This window comes from Pygocentrus nattereri, chromosome 8, assembly GCF_015220715.1.
Source record: "Pygocentrus nattereri isolate fPygNat1 chromosome 8, fPygNat1.pri, whole genome shotgun sequence".
NCBI lineage: Eukaryota > Metazoa > Chordata > Actinopteri > Characiformes > Serrasalmidae > Pygocentrus > Pygocentrus nattereri.
In genome coordinates, this window is record NC_051218.1 from 23,319,000 (window position 1) to 23,344,146 (window position 25,147).

At 39.4% G+C, this 25,147-nt stretch overlaps 1 protein-coding gene across 9 annotated transcripts in view; it reads left to right on the forward strand.

The window, feature by feature from the left end:
* elf1 (E74-like ETS transcription factor 1) overlaps positions 1-25,147 on the forward strand; it is a 53,330-nt gene that overhangs the window by 9,526 nt on the left and 18,657 nt on the right. For 2 of the 9 annotated variants that reach the window (XM_017698443.2, XM_017698449.2), the window contains exon 1: positions 6,500-6,773. The exons of 3 other annotated variants lie outside the window; for them this stretch is intronic. The gene's annotated coding sequence lies outside the window, so the exon portion shown is untranslated. Of the gene's footprint in view, positions 1-6,499; positions 6,774-20,481; positions 20,579-20,654; positions 20,750-25,147 lie in introns of those variants that run through there. 4 more of the 9 variants (XM_017698446.2, XM_017698445.2, XM_017698450.2 and 1 more) reach the window with 4 other exon arrangements.

Below are 25,147 nucleotides of genomic sequence, written 5' to 3' on the forward strand. Positions count from 1 at the left end.
TGCCTGTACTTTTATCGCTGTGCATTTCTAAATCATGTATTTAATTTGAAGTATTAAACAGACCGAGGGAGTGTCTTTGTTTACCTGTCCAAAGGCACAGTCCATTTATCACAGTTGTGAGCCATGGAGGCAGTGACTCAGCATCTTAACATGGTTTCCATCGACCCACCACCTACTCATGCTTTTGTGACGATAGAACGGTTGTGTAACTATACCATACCTACTATTACCTCATCTTCAATGCTGACTGTAGTTTAGTTTTTACATTAGTTGAACTTCATGTTATTTTATCCCAGGCTCCAGTACAGACATATTTTTTTTAACTTTGTTATCTAGCAATCAGCTAACTCTTTGTTAGTGAAGGCAACCGGAGGATGTTACAGTCCGTCTCTCACAGGACTGAAGCCAGGCAGCTTTATGGCTAAACAGTATCCCAAAGGAAACTATCTAGTGAAATGTTAATGACATACATTTGTACCTTTAGCGACAAAGTCTTCACACTTGTCATGTTCACATGCTCTAATGCCATAATTTGTACAAATTGTCATGTCTGCCTGTCTTGACGTCGTGCTGACCTTCTTGCCCATCTCAGAGGGTTTAATTAAAATAGCGTGCTGCCCTTTCCTTCTGTCCCTTCAGTCTGACCCATGAGAGCCATGCTGGTACAGAACGAGGGTTGTCCTCAACTCGTAATGACTCATTAAACAATAAAGCACCTGACTTCAGACTCTTACAGACATGTACATTCTTAGATAGAGCTGTATCTCTTTGGATTATCTTAAGACTTTGCCAACTTTTGGGCCTGTTTCTAGCCCACTTTCACTCAATGACTCAGTGAGGACTCTTCAAACTTTTTTTGTTGAGTTCTTGCGTAATAGTACAGTTACCTTAAATACTGCTTTATATTCATACCGTAAACATTAGGTTATGTGTGTCTGCCAGTACGTCAGCCTGCTTGAGAAGAACTTAGAAGAAATGTCAGCATTTCTATGTTAACATTCGATGCCCAAATATTAGGCCACAGTTATGTTTGTTTAATGTCTTTCAGTAAGCTGTTTGAGTTAAATTTTCTAGAGAGAGAAGGAAGTTCACTCCAGATTTGGGCCACACTAGCAAGCTTGACCAAAATTTGGTGATTGCACTTAAGAAGGGGTACTCCCTCTTTAGCTTGGACTCTAGTAATTGTGAGCGAGCTGTTTTTATTTATAGACTATAAAGGAAAGGTGTTTCTTTTCTGAAAGTCAGCAGGAGCACATGGTCATGGCCTGCCTGCCATGGTCTGCCTACAGTTGAACACACACTGCATGTTTTTAGAGAGAGAGAGTTTAAATCCTACTTACTGTACCTTGAGACATCAGGTGAAAATTCACTTTCAACTTTCAGACCTAATATGATGGTTTGCTCTTTGCCTTTTTGTGTCCCTCAAAACTGTAATGTTCTCTAGGCTTAGCTAAAAGACTGTCCAAGCGCTGTAATCTTTGGCATTGGTGCTGATGGAGTGGAACACAGTGTTCTCTGTCTCTTTCATTAATGTGACTGCAGAATAGAGTAATGCTGTTCCAATGGAGCCAAATATGAGCTAAGGATCTATTATTCTACTGAATATGCTCTTTCAGAAGCTTGCCCTGAGATTTATAGTGGTTTTGGAATGTTTGACAGCTCAATAAGAAAGACCATCTTTCATACAAGTGTACTTTTTAATAAATCTTTTCAGTATTTAATACATTTCAGTTCATGTTATTGTTGTCAGATTTGTGTCAGGTAAAAGCATTACTCAGGTTTTGATTCCAAATTGTATAATTAATTATGATATTGTTAGCATAATTTGTTAGATTACCCACAATGTATGATTTAATCACATTACTTCTGGGCCATTTCTTGTTCCATTAAGCAAACCTGATTGAGTTTCTGGAACTGTTATTGACCCAAAAATGTCATACATCAGCTGATTGGTTCAAATTACAAACGTGATCTTGTTTAACAGTAAACACATGTACTAAGTTCTTGATACTGTTGCCCCTCTGAGCATCACGGATGTTCAGGTCTATAGTTTGTGAGGGACTCCAGAACCTTCACATTCTTCTGCTGGGATGTCCTGGCTTTGTGTTTTTGTCTTGTTTATTCTAGCACATCGTGAAACGTTACCTGGGCAGTATGAAAATATTATTAATTTCATTATTGTAATAAATCTTCTCAAGATACGTCACAGTTTGATTTTCTGAGCTTATTGTGAATATTATCTGTAGTTAAAATCTCTTTCCAATTGCATGTTTGATTACAAGGAGAGCATAGTTAGATTTAAATTTGATATCTAATTTGATGTAGTGCAGCGTGATATATATAAACTATTGATTACAAATCACTGGATTCAACGTTTCTGATAGCATCTTTTTAATACTTTGTCTGTTCAAGCTTATCAGACATCAAGGAAAATAAATATTGTGGATCTTTGTGTGTTATGAAAACTTCTTGAAGTATCATGATATTACATTTTTACAATTATGCATTATTCTTGATCATGTAAATACACACACACACACACACACACACACATATATATGTTATATGTATATACACTGCTCAAAAAAATAAAGGGAACACTCAAATAACACATCCTAGATCTGAATGAATGAAATATTCTCATTGAATACTTTGTTCTGTACAAAGTTGAATGTGCTGACAACAAAATCACACAAAAATCATCAATGGAAATCAAATTTATTAACCAATGGAGGCATGGATTTGGAATCCAGTGAGGCTCAGTATTGTGTGTGGCCTCCACGTGCCTGTATGACCTCCCTACAATGCCTGGGCATGCTCCTGATGAGGTAGCGGATGGTCTCCTGAGGGATCTCCTCCCAGACCTGGACTAAAGCATCCGCCAACTCCTGGACAGTCTGTAGTGCAACGTGGCATTGGTGGATGGAGCGAGACATAATGTCCCAGATGTGCTCAAACGGATTCAGGTCTGGGGAACGGACGGGCCAGTCCATAGCTTCAATGCCTTCATCTTGCAGGAACTGCTGACACACTCCAGCCACATGAGGTCTAGCATTGTTCTGCATTAGGAGGAACCCAGGGCCAACTACACCAGCATATGGTCTCACAAGGGGTCTGAGGATCTCATCTCCTGTTCCTCCTTGCACAAAGGCGGAGGTAGCGGTCCTGCTGCTGGGTTGTTGCCCTCCTACGGCCTCCTCCACATCTCCTGGTGTACTGGCCTGTCTCCTGGTAGCGCCTCCAGCCTCTGGACATTACGCTGACAGACACAGCAAACCTTCTTGCCACAGCTCGCATTGATGTGCCATCCTGGATGAGCTGCACTACCTGAACCACTTGTGTGGGTTGTAGAGTCTGTCTCATGCTACCATGAGTGTGAAAGCACCACCAACATTCAAAAGTGACCAAAACATAAGCCAGAAAGCATAGGTACTGATAAGTGGTCTGTGGTCCCCACCTGCAGAACCACTCCTTTATTGAGTGTGTCTTGCTAATTGCCAATAATTTCCACCTGTTGTCTATTCCATTTACACAACGGCCTGTGAAATTGATTGTCAATCAGTGTTGCTTCCTAAGTGGACAGTTTGATTTCACAGAAGTTTGATTTACTTGGAGTTATATTGTGTTGTTTAAGTGTTCCCTTTATTTTTTTGAGCAGTATCCATCCATTTTCTAAGCCACTTCTCCGTCAGGGTTGCGGGGGGTGCTGGAGCCTATCCCAGCAGTCCTCGGGTGGAAGGCAGGATACACCCTGGACAGGTTGCCAGTCCATCGCAGGGCAGACAGACAGACACAGACAGTCACTCACTCACTCACACCCAGGGGCAATTTAGCATGTCCAATCAACCTGACTGCATGTCTTTAGACTGTGGGAGGAAACCGGAGAACCCGGAGGAAACCCACGCAGACACAGGGAGAACAGGCATACTCCATACAGAGAGGACCCTGATCACCCGGCCGGGCATTCGAACCCAGGCCCTCCTCGCTACTCACCACGCCACCGTGCCGCCCTTTTTTTTTTTTTTTTTTACACACACACACACACACACACACACACACACACACACACACACACACACACACACATACATATATATGTGTGTGTATGGATGCCCGACTTATTAAAGACATCTGTGTTGGTCGACTGAAGCAAAATACAAAGTCTTAGTCAATAGACTATATTTTTACCTTCTCTGAGGCAGGTCTTCACTTGTAAACCTGTTTTGGACTGCAGCAAACATTCTCTGTGCAATACATAATGCACTTAGTCTGGCTGACTCATTGTCCTTTGTGGCATTTGAGGAATACAGCCATCATATTTCATGTTGCCTAATATGTTTGATGTTTTTTACTTCATAGTTGCTCTTATGTGTATTTAAGTAGCCTCTGTTAAAGGCAGCTAATCTCTAGTAGGACTAAAGTGGAAGGCTGCTGTAGTTTGCAGAGACTTAACAAAATTACTGTTCATCATCTGCAGAGTTAGCATTTTTGTCTCTTTGCCCATTAAGGTCTAGAAGACTATTTATACTCAACTGCAGTATCTCAACTGAAACACGCAGTTGTGATGCATCTCGGTTCTTCTTACTAAAGCCACGCCACAGACCCCTAACTTCCTGTTTGTCAGCTGGATCTTCTAAGATAAAGATGACTGACAAACAAGTGCTGTGCACACAACGCAATGCGCATGTCACACAAGCACCCGTGAGCACAAACAAATGCAAATGCGCAAGTACATACACAAATGCAAACAAACATACAAATGTGTCCAGTCACACAATCGTAACCAATCATAACAGGTGTATTCATCAACAGAAATACAGATCACAGAGTGTTGGGGAAAGAATGGTCAGATAGGCAGCAGATTGAAATTAATTGGCTCTCCAGGCCTCTTCAGTTGAACGCCTGCAGGTGTGTCCATCACAAGGGAAACACGAGAGGGGAGCACAAGAGGCCTGTCACGAGTTAGACTTTGAAATATTGGCACAGAGTTGTCTACCTGAAGCAGGTGGCAGTAAACTCAAGGGCAGTTTTAATTCTGCATTCTATTTCTTAAACAGGCTACTGTGGGCTTGTAAGCTCTTTTGCTTCGTACACAAGGGCTTATTAGGTATATTCTCTGTGCTGAGAGAGAATGTTTTTTTTCCATAGCAAGGTCTGAATGGATAGCTTCTCTGGCTTTATAAACTCTGGACTTTCATCAAACAGAAAGCCTAATCCATGGACGCTCCTATAAGTCTATGAGGCCACTCCTTTTCCGCTTACGTACTGTGCTACCTGTTCTAATTACACAGCTGTGTGAAGTCATGATCATGAAGTCATGACAAAAAAGACAGGTTCAGTGAATATGTTCCCCTTTAAGTCGTTCAGTCATTGAGCGTCAGTTCCTGAAAAAAAATGCTGGTTCTTAATGTCCCATATGTGGGCCCATGCTTCAGTTCCTCACTCCCATAATGGCATGACTTACACTGTATGTGTATTTATGTGCAATCTACTCTTAATATTTAGAATCAATTAAAATGCATTTAATGTTTTAGAAACACAGTTTAGTTAGTTGCTGTACATTCAATTATTTAGGTTTTATCTATCGTATTTGTCTACTGTCTTTACTGTTAAATCTTTTGTTGACTAAAAAAAGTTTGGTCTTATTTTTTTTCATTACTGTTAAATGTTTAAGAGATAACATTGCAAACCAAAAAGGATTACATTTATATTTAATGTATCATAATCATATATCACTTAACATATACATCACATACCAATTTAATGACTGTAAATTTACAGTTGATAATAATTATGTAGAAGTTTTATCATTTTATGATTGAAACTCATGTATGGTTAGTCTCTTTCTGTCACTGAAAATAAGACACACAGGTGGAATGTAGCACAAATGTATAATTGTTTGCACCATCATCAGGAGTTTGTGAGTTTGAATCCCAGCAATAGCCAGCAGACCAGCAGAGCATATGTAGGCACTGTTGTCAAACCTAGAAAGTCCTAAATAGCAGGTGGGAATTGTTTTTGTAAAGTGGTGTGAAATGTTTTGTCACAGAATTTCTTTTTTTGTTTGTTTGTTTTGTTTTACAGTGTACATATTAGTTTCATAGTAGTTATCAAGTAATCCATAGCAGTTAGAGAGTAATAAGACTTGAGATCACCAACTGAATAAGACAAGGTTTAAAAAGGGTTTAAAAGTGTCTCCAAGCTGACATTGTGCTGAACACTCCCACATAGCAGAAACAAGTCTTTCGTCTTCATACGTTGCTGGAGGGGCAGCCTGATTGTTACTTTGTCCCGCTCTCCCCTCCCCCACTGCAGTCCCCGTCCAATCAAAAGCACCACTGTAGCTCACCTGAAGAGATTTGCATATAGGGCTGGCCCTCTTAGCTGATTGGCCAGGTACAGAAGTTCTGCTTCACAGCTTGCGTCCCAATGGTTGCTTTGGTCGATGACTCAGAGTGAGAACGAGCGAGTACACAATTCTTCTTGGGAAAAAAAAAGAGAGAGAAAAAGAAAGAAATTGCTCAGCAGCCATTGCTTCTCCATTTTCATTTGAACTTTATCTGCTGTTGATGTGAGTTGGGGAGGTAGAGGACTGGCCAGTGTTCAGCACCTTCAGCATGCCTGTTGTGTCGCTCTAGACACACCCTTGGATATTTTTTTCTCTGCCCATTCTTCTGTTTTTTTTCTCTCCTCTCTCAGTTTTGTTGTAATTCACATCTGACGGATCTTCCACCACAAACATGGAGCGTGACAAAAAGAACTGTTTTGCTGAGGTTAGTGACAAAAGTCTGACTTTGATGTCATTTTGCAGTTTTACAAAAATATATCCATTATAACTTTACTAAGCTAATTACTGGTTCATAATGTAGTAATTGAGCTGAATAAGACTAATATCAAAAACTCTTAATGAACTGTATTTTTCAAAGCTGTCGTACTATGAAATTGTGTCAAATGTAAGTATCGTTTTGCTATTTCAATAAAAGTTTTGTTGTCTCACTCTTTGAAATAGCAGTACATATTTCAAAGATACATGTCAAGAGTTGTTGCCTTATATGGGTTGCTAGAGCAAAGCAGGGAATCATGTTTTGCAAGCCTATTGACCAAGCCCATGTGACAGTTAGAATGGGCTGTTGTATGGACATAGAAGTAATCATTTCTGTTGATGCCTAGAATACATTGATATGACGCGATTTGCAAACGACATAGTTATAGATACTGTTCTCAACAGCAGAATGTCAACTCAGATTGAAACTGTGTGCGTCTTATATGACCTTTGCTCAGGTATATGATGATTCTTGCCGTTGTTAGAGTCGATCATTGCATGTGTCTCAGGGCCCAGCAGATTGTCGTTTGATTTTGGCTTATCAGGGCTGCATCAGTTCATTGGAAACTTGCTTGAATGTTGCTCATCCTGTTATGCTGAGGGACCAGCAGGTTCTCACCGAGAAGGTAAATGACATAAAGGATTGCCCTAACTTTAATATTTATATAGGTTCCTGTACTCATATTCATATATGCCCCTTTCACTATGAATAGATGGACATCCATCCATCCATCTATCCATTTTCTAAGCCGCTTCTCCGTCAGGGTCGTGGGGGGGTGCTGGAGCCTATCCCAGCAGTCTTCGGGCGGAAGGCAAATAGATGGACAGTTACTTTGATTTCATTTTTGTGTTGAATCTGAGGCTGGACTTCCTCTTTCATAGTAACGTGTTCCTCTTCTGTGCCATGGATGGCCGCGGACAGTTCAGCCCTGACAGTTCCAATTCCCACATACCATTCAGTTTAAGTGCCTATTAAATTCATTTGACAAAAATGATCATGATATATATCATGAGGTCCTGTCCAGGGTGTATCTTGCATTCCACTGATTGACAGCTGGGATAAATCACCATTATATTAGGCAGACCTTTAGACCTTTACAAATGCAGACATTTTCCAGAGTACAATGATTGTGTTATCAGATATCACTTTGAAATATCAGAAATGTCAGTAAAGGCAATATGATTAAGATATCATTGCTTCTCTCTGCTTAACAGCTTGTTAACATTTCACAAATGAATGAAACCAAATGGTCCTAATTACTTGGGAAAAAATCTTGTTACAATAAACATAGAAGTGACAACATTAGGCCCTACTCCAAATCTGATGCTGATATTATTTTGTTGAGCTGTAAATCAGTAATGTGCAGTTTGGATAAGGTCTAAATTCATGTACGCAGTCTATGTGTAAAATATATTATGTGCTTTATAGTAGTCCATTCCACTTTCAAATGTTTGTTCAGCAGGGACACTCCATAGAGATATTCAGTCCTGTAAGATTCAGCATGAGATTCAGCATGAGATTCTGACAAGCATTCAGGTCAGAAAACTGGAAATTTCAGCAAATGTTTGCTTCCTCAGGCTAACACTATGCTGTCTTCAGGGTGAAGTTGTTCCAAGCAGTTGTAGATACAGCTTTGATTGCCCGGTTATCTCATTAAAACTCCAGTAGGTCTAGAAGTCTGTATGGTCACAACTCTCTAACCATGTGACAACCTGTCCCCACCCCAACCCCCCGCCGCCGTCTCTTGCCCTCATTTGTATTGTAAATGAGTTGCAGTACCTGGAATCAGTCGACAGTAAAACACGCCCTGCAGCTGAGAATGGCTTTGTTTGGTGTTTCTCTTTAGGGCTGGAGTTTCTGTCACATTGGGGCAGGGTGGGCAGTAGTGTCAGGTTGGCTCCTCACACAAAGCACCATCAACAAGTCCCTGCCTGTAATTGGATCATTAGGTCCTGTCGAGCAGGAGGGGTGGGTTTTTGCACTGCACTGGCTGGCCTGCAATGGCAAACAGTAGAGGGCTGGGCCTGAGAAACAATATTTGTCTCCTTTCCTGTGGCAGTATTGTGTGGCTGTCTGGCTGGCTGTCATGGATGGATAGAGAGTTGTAGTCAAGGCAGTATGCAGCTTTAAATTACATACAGGGGTCTGTTTGTCTTTCATATGCTCATGTCATGTTGTGACTCCAGGATGGGCAGACAGTTGGAACTGTTTTGGAAGATTTGAGCAGATGAGTGAAACCTGCAGGTTTTATATTTCCGCGAACTGGATCTCTTCTTTGTGGAAGGTTGGCTTCTGTTATTGCTTTTAAGCAATTTTGGTGCGCATCTGGTTCTCTGAGTTCAGGAAACTTACAAGTGAACGGTTTTGCATTCTGCAGAAATTAGATTTTTTTTTTTAAATTGGGTGATAAAACATAGGCTGATGAAAGAACTGATAAAGCAAGACAGGAAAAAATAAAATACTTGAAGATAAATGAAGATACATCGGCATGTAACTTAAGAGTCCTCTTAGCATTAAGTGTCTATCTTATTTGTCTCAAACTGAGAGTAGTCTGGCTATGTAGTTTTTCCAGATGACTTTATATGCTCCAGGGGGAGATTTGCATCACGTTTCCTTAATATTCTCCTCTGTTTCATTGAGCTATGCACTTTTCTCTGTGTTGCAACTCTCTGAGCACTGCTAACAAGCTTGGACTGGCACACCTCAGCATTCATGTAGTAGGAGTACCAGAGAAAGATGCCCAGCTCACATTCAGAACAAAGGTTTTTTTTAGCGATTGGTGCAACAACTTGTGGTAAAGGCAAATTTTAAATTCAGGGGAATGATTCTGCTGACATTCTCACCATTAGTCCTGTGCGCTGCAACAACTTGCTTAAGCAAGGATTGGCAGGTGCAAAAATGGTCAGTAACTTCAGCTAAAAGTTCTCAATAGATTACTCAGTTTTTTTCAAGCAAATCTCTGTTTGAAGAATCTCCCCTTATGCAAAAAAAAAACTCTTTAAAGGAAAATCTTTAAAAGGAGCTCTAGGACAGTTGCTAAATTCTGTGAATAATCTTCTGAAATATGTAATGGCATATAACAAAATAGTCCAGTTATGAAAGACTTAACAATGCAGGTATTAGAATGAGACATGAGGGAACGTCTTACCAAAGTGTTTTTAAAGAAATTAGATTAAAATTAGATTTTGACTTTATTAAAAAAATTCTTGTATCCATATACAACTGTGAAAACTCAACTCTGAAAAATCAAATTATGCAGATTTGCAGCTTACTACAAAAATGCTTTTTGACTCTGTGAGTGTGTTCTACACAAATGCATATTTTGCTTAAAAATTTACTGAAGGAATGCAGCAGTTCTTTTCTAAATGCCTTTCAAATCAAGGGTTTTTCAAGTGTTGAAATTATTGTCTATGGTAACTGATTGTATACTACAGGCATGGGTGATGGAGTTTAGTTGAAAAATGGTCAGTGTTCCTCACATCTCCACACAGGCTATGTAATCCATAGTTTAAAAGTTGGTGAAAGCAGTGGATTGTATCCACATGTTATGACTGACCTTTTGTTTAAGGAGCCCTGCATGCTCTCACCCACCTGCTATCCCCCCTGTCTTTTGCCCTAAGCTTTACAGGGCAATCTGCCAGTTTATGGCTCTCCAGCTGGCCACTGAATGGGCCTGATCGTTGCCCTGGCAGCCCTGGCCTGGGGAGTGTTCACCTCCTCTCCCTTTCCACGACTGATTAAGATTGCCGTGTTTTGTGGAAGAGTAAGTTTATTGTTGGAATATCAGGTCACACCTTATTTTTGATAACACTTTATGGTAATGCAACAGAAAGGTGGTAGAAGGGTGGGGTCAGGACAAGTCTGGGACATTTCCACAGCTTTTACTGGATGAAGATATTTTAAAAATAGCTACACAGTGTCTAGAGAAAAACAGAAGCAGCAAGATTATTGTACCTTTGCCTGTTCTTGCATCAAAGCCAAGTCTTGGTCGAAATGTGGCTTACCAAAGCCATGATTGTAAGGTTGACCAGCTTGCTTTTATTCTTTAGGAACTGCTCTAACATGTCTATGTGGGAGCGATTCAGTTGGATATAATTTTGCTCATCGTCATCACTGTGTTTCATGAGATATGAAGGACACATCACATGTCAGGAGATGGGTGACTTGTTAGACCACTTCCCATGCAAACCACACCATTGCTGTGCTGAGAGAACATGGTTTATGTTAGTCATGAAAGCAACACATTAGCAAGTATCTTATGACAAAGTCTTATAGTATATAGTATAACCACCTTGAACAGCTAAAGAAATGTGTAGTTTTATAACTAACATAGCCTTCACAGGCAAAGCAAAGGGCAGGGTCCATCTCTTAAAGGGACTAGCTGCATTATAGTCAGTATCATGAGGGCAGTGGCCACTGGCAAAGAACTTTGCAATGGATTAATATTCAAATTTTTTCGCACCCACCAAATCATAAAAAAGCAAGGATGACATACTCCCAATAAAAGATTAATGGCTGCCACCAATTAAGTATTGAGCTTCAGACTCTTGGATGCTGACAGTTGGATAACTGTTGGCTCTTATCCACACACTGTGTTTGAAGACTTTCCATGGAGAACTTCAGCTGCACAGGTGTGTGTGTCAGGGTGTGTCTTTGATATACACTATTTAAGTACACACCATTCGAGTTTAACATCCATAGGTGCATTTCCCAACATTTTTGGCATGGCATGGTGGTTTCACCTTCAATTTATTGTCTTAAAACTTCTTAAAACTAAAGAGCAGTGAAGTCATATGAGCACCTTTAGCAAGTATTAAGGATTTTGGCTCAACTTTGTGTTTGACAGAATATCACACCGCAAGTCTTGGCCTCCAAAAAAAGTACATGCTCATGACAAAGTGTCAGTTTCTGATGACTAAAAGAGTAAACTGTTATTATCACTTCATCTGTGGAAACCAGTGTCCGTGTATTACACACTGTTGATATTAAAGCTAAATTAAAGCTGGCTTTTGTGTAATAGATGTTTCAATGGCCTTTATAATGGAAAACTGAATTACCCTTTCAAAATTTTTTTTTTGAAACAGAAGAGTTAGATGTAGTATGTAAACACTGTTTAAGTTTCAAAATTGATCATACACACCATCATCCACACAGTCTATATTTGGAAACTAACCTTCAAAAACATCCCGTTTTGAAATGACTGTTTTTGTGATGTCATGAAAACCTTTTTACATATATCCACCTAATCAGCTTACAGCAGCCTAGCTGTGTCCATTCATGCTGAAATTTCAACCCATACTGATTTTTGAATAAGGCACAATATATGGCAGCCAATCAGAACAGAAATCATTTACACGGAAAATTATGTGTAACAAAAAAGGTAAGATATACACCTTTTAATATTTATACATACAAATGCATTGGGAAGGGAAGGAAGGTGTCCTGCTTGTAGTTGTATAACTATCATTCATCACAAGTCCAATCAGAAACAGTACTGTTCAACAGTTTGGCATCAATGTTTTCAACAATACAAAACCATTATGCTTCAATAAATATATAACATAAATTCAGTCAACTATGGTTGTTTTCAGAAAATTACCAGAAAGCTACTAAAGGAGGCTGTATAGCATTGAGAATGATCTAGTAAAATTAACACCCAAAATGCCTCATATTTGAAAAGTGGTGATGAGACCTTGAAGTAACTTACTTTTCATCCATCCATCCATCCATCCATTTTCTAAGCCGCTTCTCCGTCAGGGTCGCGGGGGGGTGCTTTTGGGCGGAAGGCAGGATACACCCTGGACAGGTCACCAATAAATCTGTAAATAATTACAGTTACAGTGTAGAATTTGCATGGTAAAATCAGTATGTAAGACAATGACTGTAGCCAACAGAAGTTATTTTACTTGAACATCATTAAACTAAGTATTTATTTAGTCTTACTGAATACATTTCATAGAGCTTATGTTTCTTCTTAATTTTAACTTGAACTTTTTCCAACAAAGCATCAGAGGAAACATATATAGCCATTTCCCAGAACTTTACCAGCAATCTTTACATGAGCTGAATATGAACCATTATATTTTCCAATGGTACTATTTTCACAGTGATGGCCGAAAAATACCTATAAAACCTTTAGATATCAGAGATTCACTAGAGCTAATCTTAAAGCTTTTTCTGCACCCCACAGACCTTTCCTTGTATTGATGTTCAATATGAATGCATTAGGAAAATGGCTTCATCAAGGCCAAGTCATTCACTTTCCACCAGTGTATAGAGGCAGGCGTTAATGTTCTTTCAGTTCATTTCCTGATGCAGGTTGAAGTTAGCAGACAGAAAGACTGGGATTCAGGTTAGATCTACATTCACATGTCATTGTACCTGCAAACAAGTCCTGCTGGTGGAAAGGTGCATTATAAGTTAAAAAAAAAACTGCCTTTGCAAATTCTTGATACTTTTGTTATTAAACATCCTCTACTCTTAGCTCTACTACAGCTTTGCAATTAAAATATACTCATTACTCATTTATAACGGAAAAGATTCTTTTTATAGCTTAAGGTAGTTAAAATGAGTGTGGGTGCTCTTTGGGCACTCCTTGCACCATTATACCTTCAGTTCAGTCATTTTTGGAAGATTTGTCAGCCCATTGCCGCCCAAAATCTTGGGAATCAGATTTTCCCCTCCTGGCTACTCTTTTGAGGTTGACAGACCTGGTCTGCTTTCTGTCGTCTTATGTACAACACCGCATTAAATGGCCTCCATAGTCGAACATGCCATAAAGGCTCGCTCCTCCAGCTGTTCCTAAGCAGCACTTCATCCTTGTTTACATTTTGTGTTGTTATTTTCCCACAGTACTCAATAGATACTCTGTGTTGTATTTGTATGCTTTAGGACCTTGATTATACTTTGTAATTAGAAGTTTGATTTATATTAAAATTGTATATTATACTAGATACTCATTTTTAATCATATTAATTGTAATATTGAACTAAGTAGTTCCAACAATTTTTGAACATTTCTGCACAAGTCTCATCTGTTCTAGACAAATTTTCAATCATACATTTCTTTAAAGTTGTGGTCATAGGAATCAGAGGTCTACAACACAAATACAGCCATTTTATTTACTATCCAAAACCAGCGAACCTATGTGTCTTGTGAGTTTTTACATGCAGTGACGATAACAGTAAAATAATGTTAAATCTAAAAAAGACACTGAGTACTATTTTGCCTTGCTCTTCCCTGTTTGTATGATTTTAATAATTAAAAAAAAACACATGTTTAAGGCCAAAACCTTATTTTAGCACTTTAATAAAGCAATTTCTCAGGCACCAGGCAAAATCTCCATAAGCAATTTTATGTAAACTTTATATGAGGGAGCTTTTAGGGGCACTGCCGCTGTGAAGAATTGTCAAGTTTCTTTAGAATGGAGCATCTCACACAATGACATTTGATGGCTCGCTTTTCATCTTAAACATTTAATTATGCAAAAATTTGGAAAAAGCTGTGAATTACCCTTTAATGGCTTTAATTAAATTGAACTGACTTCAAGCCAAACACACACATTATATTTGACACATATCTTACTTGTGGGTGAATTGGTTTACGATCTTGTGTTATATTGTTGGTTTTTCCCCATCTCTTTGCTGTTGTGAGCAATGATGTGTTGTACAGAGCCCAACATGCCTCTTTAAATATTGACCTGCATGAGGCCCCCACCTTCATCTGTATGCCGTTCTCAAAGTGACAAACACAGGACAACAAAACAGTGATGTGGCATTTCACCCTCTGCTGAACAGCCTCTGAAAGTCATGTGTGAAAGGCTGCACCCTTTTTCATTTCAAAGTATATCTTGTGTCAGAAGCCTAGTTTGATGTGAGATGCTTGGACAACTTAGATGATTGGAGAAATGGGGGCTGTGACTTTATTGTAGTGTGTTTTATTGCAGCCAGTGTTTGTCAGTGATTGCGCTGTAGATGTTGTTTTTTTCTGAGCAGCTTTATTAAAGGTGCAGGTGATCCCTATATCCAGTTTCTCATGAGCTCGTTTTTCATGCCGAGTCACATGATTTATGGTGGCAGTTAAGTTGTGTAATAATTGCTCCTGAGGTTCAGTTGTTTATATGTTGCTCGTTCTCTGTTTTACTAGTAGAGTTTAGCCTGCTTTCAGGAAGGAAAGTGAATTGTACATAATCTTATAAGAAAATAGAGCAAACTAGTGAGAACAGCAGCTACTAATCTTGAGACTTAATATTCTGTACTATGAATTGTCTGGTAATCACTATAACTAAAATTTAAAGTAGTTTAATCTAATATATTAATAACATATATATATATATATATATATATATATATATATATATATTTATTATTATTATTATTATACAGTAGATGAGAGGGTCTGTGAGAAATACTGACAGGACAGTTATTTGCTATATAGATAGTTTCTATCTGTAATATCATTACAGCTGTATAATGTTCAGAATGAATGCTTCTATCTATGTATAGGCATTTGTAGGTGACAATATGACTTTCCTTTTGATATGACTTTTCATTTATTGTTTAGACTCCTGAAAAAGAAAGACATTATGAATATGAATATTACCCTTCTTCTAGCCATCTTTTGCAGTGAAACACCATCTAGTTAGGACCAACTACTACCATCTACTGTAGGCCAACATGGTGTATTCTTTATCATGTGACTGCGATTGCCTATGGCCTACAGCTGTGAGGAGCCTGAAGCAAATCTTTTATAAGACTTAAGAAATGTTATTCAGTGCAGTGTATGTGTGCTATTTCAGCTCAGTTATGTCAGTCCCAAAGTATTTTATGAAGCATTCTGATCAGAGGCGTGTCAGACTTACGTAAAGCACTGAATGACCTAGCTTTAATTCGCTGCTGTAGCTGAGGATTTATTATGCACTGATAAAGATAGAGACTAAGATACTGACTGCTTGAGTAACATGCTATCAGGGTCATTTGAAAAATGGCAGGAAAACTTGCCCTCTGTGCTCCTAGATATTGAGTTATATTTAGAACGTCACAAAAAATGACCATGAAAACACATAAATAGAAAGGTCACCAATTGTGATAGTATTTAATATTAAGTGTAAGCTTCTTATAGTTATTATTCTTCAGACCTATTATTCAGTATTATGAACGACTCTGTAATTACTATGAAGCTAGTATGTAAGATATTTAGTTATGAAAATGATGAATTAAAGGGCCTGTATCTTACATTGTTTTCTTTTTTTCATCTAAGAGCACATTTTATTGCTTGTATTGGTTTGTGTACTAAAACAGTCATTTTCACATGACCATTTTCCAGCTTCTCTTTAGCCTTTAGAATAAAACAGGCTGTTTTTGTTGCTGTGCCTTAAACATGATCATTATTGAAATATATTGTTAACTGTTTTGAATTCATTGTTTGTGTGATGTCACAAAAACCAACTCATTTACATATATCCACATATTCAGCACATGTTTGGCAGTTTAGCCCCACCCATTCATGCTGAAATTATAAAGAGTGTTTTAGCCCAAACTACTTTTTGAATGAGGCATAACACGAGGCTGTTTTATTCTAAGGGACAAATAGAAGTTGGAAAATGGTCAAGCAGAGGTAGATTATAAACCTGCAAAAACATTATTAGTGGACATCAGGGAGAAAAATAAAATGCCAGAACTATGTAGGATATAGGTACTTTAAACTGTGAATTTTGGGTGAATATATTGAATGTACTCTAATAAATTTATTAGAAGATTTTCAGCATTTTGATACTGTGCTATAACTAAGGCCAGTACCTGAGATGTAATCTGGCAATGGCCTATGAATAGGAGAAACTGAGAATGTTATCATCTAGAACAGTCTTGCTTTTTTGCACAGTGCAGCTTGCTGGCTGGTCTGTGCAGAGACCTCACGCAGCTTGTGTCCAGACCTGTTTGGAATGCACCTGAGACATAGCAGCCAGGTTCAGCTGCTGTGTAACTCCAGCCTGTACATTTTCTCCCATGATTCCAGAGAACTATTTTCAATCTCATGCTTGGTTTGACCTCATATCACCTCAGGCAGATAGGCAGGAACGTGAGGGATCCTGGGCTACATTTATTTTGTTAATGAAAGCTGGACTTTGAATTGCTCTGAAGTCGGTGAGATCCTCTTCATGCAGGAGAAAGCAAAGCACCAAACATATTCTTATCAGTTGTACAGTACCATCCGTGTTGTCTAACTGCAGTCTGAGGCTGTTTGTACTAGCAGAAATCTCATTGGTGGGTTTTGTTTTCATTTCAGCTGGAATATGTGGGAGTGAGGCAGGCATGTTTGGCTGGTATGTTTGGCACATTTTGCTCCTCTCATTGAGAAGACATATGCTGTAACATGTTGGTGTTGGTATGACTGTAAACACATAAAGGATGGGTGAGTCAAGATGGCGGGGGTGGCGCTATTTCACAACCGCACATCTGCTGCTCTTCAACACAAAGAACGGCTAGTACAACTTCAGGAGAAGAGTTTTCTAAACAGTTAAAGAGTTACAGTGTCCACATTTATCATGATTATTGTTGTGAGGAGCAGTTACTATGATATATACAACCCCAATTCCAATGAAGTTTGGTCGTTGTGTAAAACATAAATAAAAACAGAATACAATGATTTGCAAATTCTTTTCAACCTATAGTCAATTGAGTAAACTACAAAGACAAGATATTTAATGTTCAAACAGATAAACTTTATTGTTTTTTGCAAATATTCACAAATTTTGAATTTGATGCCTGCAACACCTTACAAAGAAGTTGGGACAGGGGCAACAAAAGACTGGGAAAGTTGAGGAATGCTCAAAAAACACCTGTTTGGAACATTCCACAGGTGAACAGGTTAATTAGAAACAGTTGAGTGTCATGTTTGGGTATAAAGGGAGCATCCCTGAAAGGCTCAGTCATTCACAAGCAAGGATGGGACGAGGTTCACCACTTTGTGAACAACTGCGTGAGCAAATAGTCCAACAGTTTAAGAACGTTTCTCAATGTGCAATTGCAAGGAATTTAGGGATTTCATCATCTACAGTCCATAATATCATCAAAAGATTCAGAGAATCTGCAGAAATCTCTGCAAGTAAGCAGCAAGGCAGAAAACCAACATTGAATGCCCGTGACCTTCAATCCCTCAGGCGGCACTGCATTAAAAACCGACGTCATTCTGTAACGGATATTACCACATGGGCTCAGGAACACTTCAGAAAACCATTGTCAGTGAACACAGTTTGTCGCTCCATCTACAAGTGCAACTCTGCCATGCAAAGCGAAAGTCATATATCAACAACACCCAGAAACGCCGCTGGCTTCTCTGGGCACAAGCTCATCTGAGATGGACTCACGCAAAGTGGAAAAGTGTCCTGTGGTTCAAAAGCCAGTATCTCTGATGGTATGGGGGTGTGTTAGTGTCCATGGCATGGGTAAATTGCACATCTGTGAAGGCACCGTTAATGCTGAAAGGTACATACAGGTTTTGGAGCAACATATGCTGCCATCCAAGCAACGTCTTTTTCAGGGACGTCCCTGCTTATTTCAGCAAGACAATGCCAAGCCATTCTGCACGTGTTACAACAGCGTGGCTTTGTAGTAAAAGAATGCGGGTGCTAGACTGGCCTGCCTGCAGTCCAGACCTGTCTCCCATTGAAACTGTGTGGCGCATTATGAAGTGCACAATACGACAATGGAGACCCCGGACTGTTGAGCAACTGAAGTTGTACATCAAGCAAGAATGGGAAAGAATTCCACCTACAAAGCTTCAACAATTAGTGTCCTCAGTTCCCAAACGCTTACTGAGTGTTGTTAAAAGGAAAGGTGATGTAGCATAATGGTAAACAAACCCCTGTCCCAACTTCTTTGGAACGTGTTGCAGGCATCAAATTCAAAATGAGTGAATATTTGCAAAATACAATAAAGTTTATCCGTTTGAACATTAAATATCTTGTCTTTTTAGTGTATTCAGTTGAATATAGGTTGAAAAGGATTTGCAAATCATTGTATTCTGTTTTTATTTAGGTTTTACTCAATGTCCCAACTTCATTGGAATTGGGGTTGTATATTAAGCTGATCTGCGAATGAGCAGTGAACATGAAAAAGGGGGCAGTGCATTTAAATCATGACTACCTTGCAGATGTCTGCAGTTTCACTGTTGTCATTATCAGTTGCACTATATCTTGAGGTAGTGTGTATAATGTTGTCACAGTTAGAGAGAGCACTAATATGTTACCGGGTATCAGGCATTGGGCCGATAATTTCTGTAACAAATGTAACCTGAAATAATACACACTTGTTGTTAGCTGTGTATTTCTTCCTGTAAGGTAGTAGAGTGCGTAAGTAGTTTGAGTATGATGGTGTACTTTAAAATGGTAATTTTAAAGAGCCCATATCATGGTAAAACAATTTGTTCTCATTTTTTTAAAATGAAAACTGTAATGTAGTATGATAACACTGTTATAGTTTAAAAATATGCCAGCTGCTTTCAGTCCACATATGAAAGAATTATGTCTGTTTTGAATTCACTGTTTGCATGATGTCACAAAATTAATACATTTACATATATCCACGTTAGTATTTCAGCCTGGACTGCTAATTTAGGCACAATACAGGGTACCAATAAGGACAGAAGTCAGTTACATTTAATTTAAAAGCATGTATTTTTACAGTTTTAAAGAAAACGTCCTGTTTTATTCTAGTGGATGTAGAAAGAAAATGGTCATGTAAACCGGAAAAAAGAATAGAGAAATGTAGGATATGGGCCCTTTACATGAAGTGGTTCAATTAATAGAATATAGAAAATATCTTGTTTACAGCTTAGTAGCTTTAAAACAACAAAATACGAAATATCGAATCAGTGTTGATATTAGCCAGTACTCAAGGTTTCAATATTGGTATTGGTATCGGTAAAAGAAAGTGGTATCATGGCAGCTGTGTAATTACACTAATTCTTGATAAAATGTTATATGTGTAAATAATATAGTCAGTTGCACTGTATCTTGATAAAGATGCAGCTTGTTGTGGTTTAAAGAATATGAAATGCTTACAATTGCTAGACGACATGATGTCTGGATGGGGCCCTGAGTGCTTTGCTGTTCCAGTCTAGTCATAGACTGAATTGTTCCTTCATGGGAGCCAAAACATTGTGCCTTCAATATCAGACATCTGAGATATTTCTGAAATTGCTTACAGTCTTGGACCCAACAGAGAAGGCAGAGGTACATTTTTTTTTTTGTCATTGTCTCCTTAAAGCCAAAATAGCTGAAAAGCCTAAATCTTTTGACAGAGAAGCAGCTGATAAATATTGGATAGTTGTATAGCTAGGAACCAGTTACTGCAAGAAACCCATGTCTTACATAATGTAGTGTGTACACTATACTTAATGTTTTAAAGGCTTTCGTAGATCTTTTATTAGTTTATTTTGCAAAACACAGTGTGACCAGTTGTGTTCAATCCTATTTCTATAAACTGTCAAAATACTAATGTTAGGCTGTATTTTGTCTGATGTTGTGCTGAAGGTCCTGATTCTTCTATCTCCCCTAATTGGAGAACACATCTTCACAGTCCTCTGCAGCAATTTCCTGTCTTGTTTTCACAACTCTGATGGTTCTTCCTATCTGTGGCATGTGGCCTATTGCCACACAGTAGAAATAGATCACTGTGAAAGCATTGTTAAGTCTATTTCTCTAGCACATCACTCTTATCGAGTGGGTTTCGGAGTTGATGGTTCAGTCACTGCTGGTAAGACAAGGTCTCTGTAATATTTATTTTCTGTGCAAAGAAAAGCTGTATCCATTCCATTTATTATGTTTTGCAGTGCTGTATGAGGACACTGTATCCATTTTAGAGGAAGTGGGTGAGCGTTTTTGGAGCGGGAGACCTAACCTCTGAGTGAGATGTGAGAGAGAGGAAGTGAGTAGAGGTGCACTGTGTTCTGTTCCTTTTTGCTTCTTAGTAGTCAGCCTCACCCTGTGAGACAATGCACAGAGTTAAAGACTTTTAAACTGTTTTCACCAAATTCTGTGCGTCATAGTTGTATATGTTAGCGGTACAAGTGTATCAACATTTCGGTTGTTAATATACAGCAGCCGTTACTTAGTGGTTTTGAGTTTTTCTTCACATTCCATGTGCAGTATTCTAAAGAATCTCTTAGAATGGTCAGAATGAGGTCATCAGTAGAAGGTTAGACATAAAAAAACTGTAGTATTAGGAGGTCGCAACCTGATTTTTTTTTTTTTTTTTTGCCTTGTGAAGGCCTCCTGAATAAGAAAATTCTGAGAATTGCGATATTGTGATTTTTTTTTTCCTGAGAAACTGAATGAAACCACTGAAAGGTGGCAAGCTTTGAGGTTGGTTGGTTGGGGTGAGGTGGGGGAGGTGCTCATGACTTTAGAACTAGGGGGCTTCCAGTTACTATGCGGGTGTTGCTAAATGTGTTTGTGCAGTTTTTACAGCTTAAACATCATCAGGGAGTCACAAATCTGTCTATCTTTTTTGTATTTGCATTGCATCTTTACACATCTTATGACCAACGGTCTAAAAGTAATGACTAACACCAGCTTGTGGAGTAGGTGGAGAAGATTTGGTAGTAGATACAGCATGACTGAAAGTGAGCAGCAGAGAGGAGTAGAGAAGTTTCCATTCTTGTACTGAGAGAAAGAGAGAGAAGTGTTCTGCTGTCTGTGGTCTAACAGTCAGGAAGTAGCAAGAAAACCATTGCTCAGTGATGCATTTCCTGTCACTGCAAAATTCACAGGTCAGTTTGTGGCTGTCCTCTTTTTTTTTCTTTTTACAAATTTATCAGTAGATATTTTAACACACTCTCTCTCTCTCTCTCACTGCCTCTCTATCACACACTCTGTCTCTACCACACCTAAAAGCTACATATCTGCAGTCAGCCTTTGCTCTTTGCTAACAGTTTAAAATGGTGCCTCACAGTCTACATCATAGTAGTGTGGTATTGATTCTGTCTGACAATGAAGCATTTAGCATGGAATGAAACATGTAGTATCTGGTCATCTTTTGTAGTGCCACTGAGCTTTTGTGCGATTTCATTCGCCAGTAAAAAGCTGAACTTAATCTGTGGGTACCTGCTGTACGATGAGGCTACACCCTTTAACAGGCTGCCAGTTCAAGTTAATTACAACACTCATGGCCCATGTTGGTGTTTTAAGCATCTTAAGCTTGACTATGAGTGTTTCCCAACTGATGTAGCATTGGCAGTAATCACCCCACCTCCTCCTACCCACCATCTATCCCCTCTACCTGCATTCTCCCGGCCCGGAACAGGTAAAGCTGACATGGGAGCAGTCATAAAAACCTCAGTCTCTGGTGGGTGTGGGGCCCACACCTCAAAGCCACTGTCGGAGTGCCTCGGGGTTCAGTGGAAAAGTACAAGAGTCATAAGAGATCAGATTAAATTCCATTCGTCTTGGGCAAAAGCTGGCTTGTGTAGAGCGTTTTTTCTCATGCTCCTTTTTAAAAAATCTTTAGCGTGCTGGTAACACTGGAGCATGTTTATCGCTGCTCTTTTTTCTGGCACTACATTTGCCTGTTCTCTCTAGTTATTTTTTATTTATATATTTATTTTTTGCAGTTCTCTCACCCAACAGCTGGCGCTCATTTGATAATGCCCATAGGCCTTTTAATTACTTTGCTATGTGTCTTCTTTGGCTTTGGCAACTGTGATCTTCAGTATGCCATCAAACTTTGAAAAATGTTATATCAGGAAAGCTTTTTTGTAGCTGACAGACAAAACAAAGTGTTGAGAGGAGAAAGGAGAGAAGGCAGTCCATGCTGTTAGACTGTGAAGCTGTGAGGCTGTGCTGTTTTAGCTTGCTGTGGGAGTTGCCTGTGTGCTTTTCTCACTCTGCTTGGTCTTGAGGCGACTCATTAACTGCTGTCCTCTCATTCTGTTGAATTAGCAAACACCAACCTCGCAGACCTATGACCTTTTTCTGCCGTGTGTAATTCACTCCTCATCACCCTGGCCAGGAGCAGGATGTGGGAGGAATTTTCTTTATTTCTTTCACAAAAAAATCAGCTTTTTGTACTTTGTTCAGTAATTGCGTCTGATGAAGTGAAACCGTGGGCTAATTGACTTTTTTCAGGACAGTTGAGTTATTATAAGCCTATTAAACCATCAGTGGTGATTAGCCAGCTGCCCCTGCTACCAGAAAAACACAGGTTCACCCGACCCTCTTTTGGCCCCATGTTCACTATTGCGCCATTATAGTACCTCACAGTAGCCGCAAAGGCCTGAGTCATATCCTCACAGGAACTGGTCAAAAACAGCCGTGTTCAGCTGACAAGAGCTGATGACCTTGTAAAAGAAGCTTTGTTGTGCATGCTGATGGAAAGTGTTCTGCTGGCTCTCTCTCCATCTCTGTTTCATTCTCTCCCTATCAGTATTCCTCACTCAGCAATTTCTCCTGTCTACACAGGCAGAATGAGCCTGTAAGATCATCATTGCATTGACTCATATAGCACATTTCTGCTGGTTTTCTCTTTGATTGGACGCTGGGGGGAGTCACTTCTTAACTTGTTGAAATGCATGCTTATTGTTTAGATGTTAATCTCAAGACGTCTTACTGCTGTGTTTATACTATAACTACTGTAAACTATAAGTAAAGTATGTTGTAGCTCTGTCACAATTATTACATCACCACCTAATCACAATTGTTTGGGCTTGTTTATGCTGACTGCTTTGTCTGTTTGTCCATGGTTGTTAGATTTCACACTCATATTGTGTTGCAACAAACGGAACATGAATTGGGTGCAGTAGGTTTAGGTAAAATCAATGTAAATTCAGTGTGACACATCATGGGTCTCTTGAAAAAATTAGGGAGTTTTAGAGGGCACATTTATTTGTTAGTTATGTAGCTAAAGTGGGGTTTTTTGCTTTTATTTTTGCTTTTACTTTCAAGGAATAAATGTGGTTGTTTGACTCTACACATGTTTCTGTGTAATCAAGACATTTTAGGAACTGAAGTGTAGGCTCCACAGACAGGCCCTTAGAGTTTGAGGAGTTAAGGAGTGTTACTGTTTCTGTCAATATTCTTTAGATATTATACTTAGTAGTAAGAGTGTATGTGGAGGCTGATTTATACCACTGTGCCTATAAGAGTAGATTCACCGTTCAGACGTGTGCTAGGAGAAGAAGCATGTTCTGAAATGCCAGGAATACCAATCCTGTTTAATTGCCAAGAAGGAAAGACATCCTCTTCTTTCTCTCACTCTCTTGATCTCACTCTCTTTTCCTTCTCCCTTTGCATTTCTAAAACCTTTCCTCTGCTCCCATGCTATTCTAAGAGTCACTCAAGACCTGTTTTTCTCAGAAACAGCTGACTTCACTGTGACTATGATGTCATCCCCCATGTATGGAAGCCTTGCCAAACCTTCTGCTTTTGGTTGTTTTTTCACAGCATCAGCTGATAAATCATGCCACATCCTGAATCCGTATTCTCGACCACCGTCAAGAAGTTGATTAGATTTGTCTCTATCTTGATGCCTGAATGTGCTCTTTTTCCATGCTGGAATTCTACTGGCAGAGTGACTCATGGTTTAGTCAGTCGATTGACTTAAATTGCCTCCTTTCATGGTCAACAATGAGCTCAGCAGAGGAGGCTAAAAGGGGGGGGTGAGGGTCCTTTGGGGGGAAACAAATTTGTCCACAGACCCAGTCTCGATTTGGTTGTTGTTCCATCAGCAAGTACGCTTATTCAGTTGCTTTCTGTTCTCTGTTCACACTGCATTTGAAAGATATTATTTAATTGATCTATGCAGTCTTCTGTGAAGAAGGCTTCTAGTGGATCAGGGCCACTAAAGGTTTCACATTATATGGCAACAGACACCCCAGAGTTTCTCGCCGATTGTCAAATGTGCATAACCTTGACAGCCTGTAGCCTCTCAGTCTCTCCATGAGAGCCCCACCCTGGAGAATGTTTGCTCACTGGAGTCTTGTGTATTGAGTAACTCTCCAGCAGGCCCAGCGCCCCTCCCTCTCGGCCAGAGCTGAATGACGTGCTGCAGTGCTGCTGCGCCCTCCGCCTGGGTCTCTGCCCATGGACCAAGACAAGGCAGCTGTTGTCATGCACTCTGAAGGCACTTATAGGCTGCTGTCATGGTGGCAGAGGCCACTCACTGTGTGTCCCTGTTCACTTGTAAGCTGGTAGTATATATATATATATAAAATAGAGAGAGGGAGGGAGTATGAGAAGAGAGAAGAATTGAGGATTGATTTGTCAAATTAGGAATTACATGGGAACTTTAAACACTGGGCTTCCTCAAGGAAAGGTTGGGAAATGGTTA